We start from the raw sequence: 9,874 nt of genomic DNA, 5'->3' as shown, positions 1-9,874 counted from the left end.
CTGTAGTTGGCAGTCCCTATTGAGTCTGTATATTGAGTTATTCTAGTCTAGGCACCGGATATGACTGTGAAGAAGCTTCCAGAAAATTTCAGACCCCAGGTGTTTCAGTCTTCCTGGTGGGGGCCCCAGACATGATGGAGCAGAATCACCTGGGGAGCTTATTAACCTGTAAGCTTAGACTGAGTGGTCCTGACTGCATGGTAACTCATCAGCACAAGTCTCCAAGAGCTATTGTCGTGCCTGTTTTACATATGAGGAAATGGAAACACAGAGAGGTTAAGTAACTCGCCCTAGGCTGCACAGTAGTGAGTGGTGGAACTGGAGTTCAAGCCCAGCCGGAAGTTCTGGAGCCCATGCTCTTAATCACTGCACTGCTCTGCCTATTTTATTGGCTCGTTTCATTTTTGAGGTGTTTTGTCCCCATTTTGCAGCAAAGTTATAGAAGCACAGAGAAGTAAAATAACTTGCCTAATACTGAACAGAAAGTAAATGGTAGAGCTGGGATTCAAACCTAAGCTGTCTGACTGCCATTGACAATCAAAAGATGCATCAAGATCCAAAAGGACGAGGAGTATGGCCATTATTGTGGGTAGGGGATTGGGAGAAGCCCTTCAAATTTCTCCCATCCTGCTAAGAAATTCCTCCTCCAATCCAGTGTAAGATTCATGCAGATTCACATGCCCTTCCTCCTTCTTCCTGCCCTATTCTCCTCGAATCCCCGTTTTAATTCTACTCTCCTTGAAAGCAGCAGATCATTTTGCAACCAGAAATCTTGTCAGCTGGACTTGGTTCAAGTTCAGCTGCATCCCCCTGACTGGGCAGAACCCATTGGTGTTGAAATACTCAGCCGATAACAGCCAAGGGGATGAGGCCAGCGCAGAAAAATGGATTGCTGACAGATTGGCTTGCCTGGCCTCCAGCTTGGGATAACACATGAGCAGTGACATCAAACAAAGGGAGCCTTGGCTGGGTCATTTCGCATCCCCTGGGGCCTCTTCACTTCTTCCAAGTGTCCATGGAGCTGTGACTTCCAACATGCAGGCCAAAACCCCATAAACTGTGTATTCACAAATTCCTAAAAATACTGCCCAGTGGTCTTGAGAATTAATGTCCTGTGACATGTTAATGAAATTTTGATGATTGAGATGTTGAGTATAGATTCCGAATATATTTATTTACCTAGAAGCCAACCTAGCCTGGGGCATAATATTTATAATTTTTCATGTGTCTGGCAAAACATTGACAGAATTGCTTATATTTATTTCACAGATGTGGAGAGAAATTTCTTTCCACTGGGGAGATTAATGGGTAAGGTATAAGGTACAAGAGGAGAAAAATCTTATAATATGACTCCTAGGGTTTTAATAATTCCCCCCTTCCTCTTTCTTTGTTTCTTTCTTTCTGCCTCTCTCTTTCTTGTTTGCTTTCTTGTGTGTGTGTGTCTCATGATAATTTTAAGAGTACAAGGATTTGAGAATAGATCCTAAGACCATCCTTCAGGTGTCCTTTTGAGGACTCCTGTAGCACGTTCAAGGAGCCCTGGTGGCACAATGGTTAAACATTCAGCTGCTAACTGAAAGGTTGGCGGTTTGAACCCACCAGCAGCTCTGCAGGAGAAAGACCTGGCAATCTGCTTCCATACAGCCTAGGAAACCCTATGGAGCAGTTCTACTCTATCGCATGGTCACTATGAGTTGGAAGTGACTCGATGGCACCTACGACAACATCAGGGAGCATGTTCATTCTGTCCCCCTTTAAGTTAAAGGCTTAAACAAATATTTGCATTCTATGAAACAGGTAGGTGCAGTGAAAATTTATTCAGCTCAAGTCTTGGAACCTGAGGTTCTATCGAGAATAGATAGAATTTTGAAATAGATCTGTGGCCGTTAACACTTTTAGGGAGCCCTGATTGCTTGAAATTTTGCTGAAAGGTATATGTACCCTCTCTCCAGAAAAGTAGGCCCATAATATAAAAATGGATACACATTACAGGGTATACGATTTTAGCTGTATTGGCTCTTCCATCACCCGTCTCTCAGTTTGTTGTACGGTGGTGGCTTGTGTGTTGCTGAGATGCTGGAAGCAATGCCACCTGTATTTCACATGCCAGTAGGATCACCCGTGGTGGTGGACAGGTTTCAGCAGCGCTTCTAGACTGGGAAGAAAGGCCTGGTGATCTACTTCTGAAAATTGTTATTAGTTGCCATTGAGTTAATTCCAACTCATGGCGACCCCATGCATGTAGAGTAGAACTACTCCATAGAATTTTCAAGGCTGTGACCTCTCAGAAGCAGATCACCTTCTGAAAAGTAGCCAGTAGAAACCTTATGGATCACAATAGAACATTGTCTGACTCGCTTTGGACGCATCGTTGGGAAAGACCAGTTGTAAAGGAGGACATCTGTTTGGTGAAGTAGCGGGCCAGTGAGGGCAAGGGAGACCCTGCGTGAGGTGGACAGGCACAATTGCCGCAACAATGGGCTCAACATGCTGGCAATTGTGAAGATAATGAAGGACTGGGCACCATTTTGTACATATGGTTGCCATGAGTTAGAGTTGACTTGATGGCAGCCAACAACAGGCAGCTATTGCTGCAGTTATGCTGCGTAGCAAAACACCCCTAAACTCAATGTCCAACAACAACAAGCATTTCTTTTCCTTGCTCATGTGTGTGTAGGTTGGCTGGGATGTTTCTGTTTCGACTGTGGGTTGGCTGTGCTTGGCTCCAGGCTTAGGGATCTCTCAGCTCTGCTCCATGTGTCTGATTCTGGAGCCCAGATTGAAGGGGCAGCTGCTCTGTTCTTTTTGTGGTGTTGGCAGGAGTTCGAGAGACAAGCCACACCACATAAACACATTTCCAGGTTCTAGAGCATCCCGTCTGCTGACATTCCATTCGGCAAAGTAAGACAAATGGTCCAGCTCAAAATCATTGGGATGAAGTATACACTGTCCCAAAAGGGAGAGCAAAGAGAGGGAGCATGTACTGAACAATATTCCAATCTGTTTTTGGGTCACAGACTCGCTGAAGCCTATTTGTGGATCATAGCTTAAGAATTGATTTGGAACCTGTGTGTCGGATGGTGATTCTCAGACCTCGGCGGGTACAGAAATCGTCTGGGCAATCTGGTTCAAAATGCAGATCTGAGGCCACCTCCCCCAGAGACTATGATTCAGTGGATCCGAGGAAAGCCCAGGAATCTGCATTTTAAACAGCCACTCTCTGAGGGTCTAGGGTTCATATTTGGAGGCTCTCTGGCTTAGTGGTTCTGAGTACGTGCTCAGGACTCAGATGTGTTCAAATCCCAGCTCCAGCCTAGCTTAGACCTTGGGTAAGTGGCTTTGCTTTTTAGAGCCTCAGTTTTCTCCTCTGAAAAATGGGGGTGACAGTAATACCTCTATAGGATTTTTGGGATGATTCAGAGCTGATGCTAGTAAAACAACTAGGACAGTGCCTGGAACATATCAAGCCAATAAGCTTGGTGTAGTTTACTGCATCATAATCATTTGATTTCTTCTAGCTCTGGTAGTCTGAGATTCCATGTGACCTTAGACTGTTTCTTGAGTATAAGTCAATCTCTTCAGACTATTAAGCTCCTTTCATTCTTTTCTTAAATATCCGTTTTGGGAAACATTCTGCCTGTGGCTTGGTTCTACGTCAAAGTTTAATTTCACCCATCCCATCAGGATATGGTGTTCTGGACTCCCAGTGGCAGTTCAGAGATGAATTTCCCCATTCAGAAACAAGTAGACCATAGCCTCTAAATGTTTAAGGCAGGGCATTGAGCTGGTTCATTCTGGTTCTACCACTGCTGAGAGTTTGCATTTTCACCCCAGATATACTAAATCACAATCTACTTCTTAAGAATTTTATTGTTTTAGGTGAAAGTTTACTTACTTTTTCATTTGAAAATTTATACACAGTTTTCTGACATAAGTTGCAATCTCCACAAGGTATTAGCATTCTTCCCATTTCCCTTGTTCTTTATCATTTGGTAGTATACCATTGTATGCATGTACCATAATTTGTTTATCCCTTACCACTTTGGGTTCTCTGTGACCATGCATCCAGTTTTCCTGTGCCTTTCTGCCTTCTCGTTCTTTCTTTTGGACAGTGTTGCCCATGTAGTCTAAAATACTTGATTGAACTAAGAAGTACGTTCTTCACGTGTGTTATTTTTTTTTGTTTTATAGACCTGTCTAATCTTTGGCTGAAACGTGGACTTTGGAGTAGCTTCAGTTCTGAGTTAACAGGGTGTCTGTGGGCCATAGTCTCAGGGGTTCCTCCAGTCTCTATCAGACTAGTAAGTCTGGCCTTTTTTTATTTTTTGTGAATTTGAATTTTGTTCTACGTTTTTCTCCCACTCTGTCAGGGACCCTCTATCGCGATCCCTGTCCAAGCGGTTGGTGGTCATAGCTAGCCACCATCTAGTTCTTCTGGACTCAGGCTGCTGGAGACTATGGTTCATGTTGTCCATTAGCTCTTTGGACTAATATTTTCCTTGTGTCTTTGATTTTCTTCATTCTCCTTTGCTCCAAACGTGATGGGACCAATAGATGTATCTTAGGTGGCGTATGTGGTCTATTCTGGAGAATGTTCCATGTGCATTGGAAAAAAATGTATCCTTTGTGGCTGTTGGATGGAGTGTTCTGTAAATGTCTATGAGGTCAAGTTGGTTGACTGTGGCCTTTATATCTTCTGAATCTTTGTTGAATTTCTTTCTAAATGTTCTGTCCTTTACCGAGAGTGGTGTGTTGAAGTCTCCTACTATTATTGTGGAACTGTCTATACTATACCTCTTTTCAGTGCTGTTAGAGTTTGTTTTACATATTTTGGAGCCCTGTCATTGGGTGCATAGATATTTATTAAGGTTATGTCTTCTTGGTGGATTGTCTCTTTAATCATTATGTAATGTCCTTCCTTGTCAGAGCCCTGGTGGTGCAGTGGTTAAGAGCTATGGCTACTAACCAAGAGTTCAGCATTTCAAATCCACCAGCTGCTCCTGGAAGCCATATGAGGCAGTTATAGTGTGTCCTATAGGGTCACTCTGGTCAGAATCAACTTGACGGCAACAGGTTTGTTTTTTTATTTTTGTCATTTATGGTTGATTTTGCCTTAAAGTCTATTTTGTCTGAGATTAATATTGCCACTTTTTTGGTTACTGTTTTATATGTTTTTCCTATTCTTTGATTTTTAATATGTTTATGTCTTCGTGTCTAAGGTGTGTCTCTTGTAGAAGCATATTGATCAGTTGTGCTTATTTTATCCATTCTGCTACTTTCTGTCTCTTTACTGCTGCGTTTCACCCATTTGCATTCAGGGTGATTATTGATAGATATGAGTTTATTGCTGTCATATTGTTGTGCTTTCTTTTTTGTGGTATTGATGTTTTCTAGTTCCTCTTCCTTACCTGTGCTGGATTTGTTTTGTTTGTGGATTTTCTTTTTCTTTTCTTTCATTATTGTAGATTTTGTATTTACTGAATCTTTATGTTTTTCTTTTTAATTTTGATGAGTGTATTTGTTAACTTTCTTTGTGACTACCTTGAAATTTAACTTATTTTCAAGTTCAAACTCATCTTTTATTACTTGATATTGCCTTGACTTCCTCTCTATTTGAAAGTTCTGTACCTACACTGTTTATTCCCCCTTTTATTGTGTTGACATTGTTGTCATTTACAGATTGACATCTCTGTTTCCCTGTTTTAAGTCTTTTAGCTTTGTTTTGTTATTGAGAATTCTTTACTCAATTTGGTTTCTGGCTGATGCTGTCCTGTGCCCTCGACTTAGGTTGTTGTCTGATGTTGTTGGTTCTTTAACCGAAGGATTCCCTTTAATATTTCTTGTAATTTTGGTTTGGTTTTTATGAACTCTCTTAATTTCTGTTTATCTGGAAATGTCCTAATTTTGCCATCGCATTTGATAGAGAGTTTTGCAGGATATATTACTCTTGGTTGGCAGTTTTTTTTTCTTCCAAGGTTTTGTATATGTTATCCCATTGCATTCTTGCCTGCATAGTTTCTGCCAAGTAATCAGAGTTTAGTCTTATTGTTTTCCTTTTGTATGTGACTTTTCGTTTTTCTTGAGCTACTTTCGGGATCCTTTCTTTGCTTTTGGTTTTGACAAATGTGATTTTGATATGTCGTGGTGTTTTTCTTTTGGAGTCTATCCTATATGAGATTCTTTGAACTTCTTGGTTGGTCAGCTTTTTCTCTTTCAGGATATTTGGAAAGTTTTCTGCTAGCAAATCTTCAACAATCTTCTCTGTGTTTTCTATTTTCTCCCTCTGTTATGGAACTCAGATCACACGCAAATTTTTGCCCTTGATTGTGTCCCACATAATTCTTAGGTTTTCTTCATGATTTTCCCTCAAACAAAGTAGCGTCCATGGTTTGTCTTCAATCTCGCTGATTCTGTCTTCCATTGTGTTAATTTTGCTCTTGAAACCTTCTATTGAGTTGTTAATTTCTAAAATTTTGTTGTTTATCTTTTGTATTTCTAGTTACTGTTTTTATATTATTTTTAATTGTCTATTTATTTTGATATTTTGCTCTCGTGTTATTTTCCTGAATTCTTCCATTGTTTTGTCTGTTTTCCTTGATTTCGGCTATGTTTTCATTATTTTTTGTCTGTGTTTTCCATGATTTTGTCTTTTTTTTCCTTGGTTTTGTCTGTATTTTCCTGGATCTCTTTCCTAAGCTCTTGAGAGCTCTAAATATATTAGTCTTTGAATTCCATATCAGGTAGTTCCACTGCCTTTTCTCCTATCAGAAGGTCATTTGATTCTTCATTTTGGTCATTCGTTGGGGCCATCATGTCCTGATTTTTTATGTTTTGATATTGTCTGCAGTCTCTGAGACATTAAGGTATTATTTTCTTTATTTACTGATTATATGTTAGTTTGTTTTATCCTGCTTCTTTGTTTTGTTTTGATATGTCAGGGCAGGTGGGCCAGGCATGCTTTGCCACTTGCTCATCTGTGGACACAATAGCTCTCACCATCTTGACTGGGTAGGCAGGGCAGCAGTAGGGAGGACAAGCCCACTTTGCTGTATACTGGTTTGGCAAGGTGGCTGAGAGCAGACTGCATGGGCACTGTCTGCCACCTGATGTTGGTCCAGGGATGTGGGAGTGTTCAGAGCCCTTCATCAGATAGGCAGGGGTATTGAATGGGGAGTGGTACAGGCTCACATCCCGTCATTTAGCAACTGGTCAAGAGGTGGGAGGTGAGGGTCAGTGCAGGCCCAGTGCAGTGGCAGTCCTGAGCTAGGGACACTGTAGCCACAGTGGCACAGCAAGGGCTGGTGGGAAGTGGGAAGTGGCGTACAGGACTAAGTGGGAGGAAGAATGAAAAGAGAGACAGAGAGAATTAAAAAAAAGGAATGCTGGTGGGTGGGGGCAGAGCACACCTGGGGGCTGGCAAGAAGGGGAGGGACGTGGCATATGGGGCTAGGCAGGAGATAGAAAGAAAAGTAAGAAAGAAAAAGGAAAGAGTAAAATAAATGGTGACACGGCATGGCCCATCTGGAAGGGGTGGGGGTGGCATATGGAGATAGGTGGGTATAGAAAGAAAAGGAGGAAAGGGGAAGAAAATGGTGCAGGTAGAGCCAGTGGGTGGGGGCAGGGGAAATCCAGGGTGGTGGCAGGCCAATTGTTCTCTACCTGCAGTGGCCTGGTGTGAAGAGTAGAGGTGGTGTATGGGGCTAGGTGGAAGGGAGAAAGAAAAGAAAAAAAAAATGGCACAACTAGTGGGTGGGCACAAGGCAGACCTGCCTGGCAGGGGCCAGTGGTTCCCAACCTGTGGCAATGTGGCATGGCCCAGCAAGAAGGGGCAAAGGTGGTATACAGGGGGAGGTGGGGGGCAGAAAGTGGCAGGTGCTGGTGAATCGGGGCAGGTGAAACCAGGGACGGTGATGGGCTGGTAGCTGTCTACCTGCAGCGGTGTACTGTGGTCCAGTGGGAACAGGTAGATGTGGCATTTGGGGCTAGATGGAAGGGAGAAAGAAAAGGAAGAAAGGGGAAAAGGAAAATAAACATTGGATGAATGAATGAATGAACTAATTAAAAAAAATGGTGCAGTGGGAGCCAGCAGGTGGGGATGGGGTGGACTCGGGGTAGCAGTGAGCCAAGGTGGCACAGCATGGCCCGGCGGGAAGGGGTGGGGTGGTGTATGGGGCTAGGTTGGGGGGAGAAAGCCATGAGAGTTGGCAGGTGGGGGCAGATGGGACCTGGGGAAGAGAGGGGCTGGTAGTTCACTGCCTGCAGCAGCGCGGCAAGGCCCAGTGGGAAGGGGTAGAGGTGGATATGGAATCGGTGGAAGGGAGAAAGAAATGGAAAAAAAATAGCATGGCAGGAGCCAGCAGTTGGAGGCTGGGTAGACCCAGGGGGACGGTGGGCCAGTAGTCTCTCAGAGTGGGCATGGCCCATCAGGAAGGGGTGAAGGTGGTATATGGGACTAGGTGGGAGGGAGAAATAAAAGGAAGAAAAGAAAAAAATGGCACAGCAGGAGATGGCAGCTGGGGGCAGGTGGACCCGGGGTGAAAGCAGACCAGTAGCTCTCTAGCGCAGTGGTCTGATGTGGCCCATTGGGAAGGGGTGGAGGTGGTGTACGAGGCAGAATGGTGAAGGGTGGGAAAGCCTGTTTCTCTGATTACTGGGTGCTTTGTCTCCTGTTGGGAGCTCCATGAAGTTGCCTTCCCATACTCCCTGTCTGGAGTCATTATTGGCTGTGCTCTAAGATGGTGATGCTGTGTTACGTTGTTAGCAGGGGATCTCTACTCCGTATCTCTCCTGGTTCTCCATTTTCTTCTTCCACTGATGTCTGATCAAGTTCTTTATCCTTTCATTTGATGCTTAGAGTCCCAGGGTTGATGTTCGTATCTGTTTCACTTAGTTTTTCAGGTCTTTGCTGCAGAGGGATGACATGATGCATCTATCTAGGGCTCCATGTTCCCTCCATCTCAGGATCTACAGTTTAACAAGATCCCCAGGTGATTCTTAGGTACATATAAGATCACCTGGGGATACATAAGAATCACCCGGAGGATCTTGTTAAAACGCAGATACTGATTCAGTATATCTGAGGTGGAAATGCAAATTTTCATCAGTGGGTTGAACAGGAATGAACCAATTCGAAGCCCTGGTTTAAGGATTCAGAGTGGTTTAAGAGCTGTGAACAATAGCTAATGAACATTACAGAGGAAAACAATGAGAGGCCATTATTGGTTCTGAAGCTCACAGTTCAGCTTTCAATATATCCTTTTCATTTTCTAACTTTCTCTCCAATCTTCTTCCTCTCTTTTTCTGTATCTCTGGATGTCTTTCTTGCTGCTTATTTTTCCTTTCTCTCTATGTGTGTTTTTCTCTCTGTCTCTCTCTGTCTCTTTCTCTTCCCTTCTCAGTGTGTGTCTTTGCCTTTTGGTCTCTCTCTGTTTTTGTGTGCGTGTATCTGTCTGTGTCTGTGAATGAGTTAGTGAGTGTATCTTGGTCTTTCTCTTCACCTCTCTGTCTCTGCTGCCTGTCATTTCCTTTTCTCCCTTTTCTGTACCTTTCTTATTTTCCTGAATTCCCTAATCTCCTTAATATTCTTTAACCTCCTTCTACATTCAGTGCAATGGATGATGCCTGATACATAATGAATGTTTGATAAATGTATTAAAGAAGGAATAAATGAAGGGAAGAAAAGCCTTCCCCCATCTGGACTCCAGTTCACCTTCCTTGAACTCTAGCATGGTTCATTGCTGGACTCCTTCCCCTGGTGAATGAAGTATTGATTAGCTGAGTGAACAGCAACAACCAAACCAAGAACCCAAGCCCATTGCCTTCGAGTTGATTCTGACTCACAGCAACCCTGTAGGACAGAGTAGAATTGCCACAT

This window comes from Loxodonta africana, chromosome 19 (assembly GCF_030014295.1).
Source record: "Loxodonta africana isolate mLoxAfr1 chromosome 19, mLoxAfr1.hap2, whole genome shotgun sequence".
In the NCBI taxonomy this organism is placed as follows: Eukaryota; Metazoa; Chordata; class Mammalia; order Proboscidea; family Elephantidae; genus Loxodonta; species Loxodonta africana.
Note: the sequence above shows the minus strand (reverse complement) of the source record.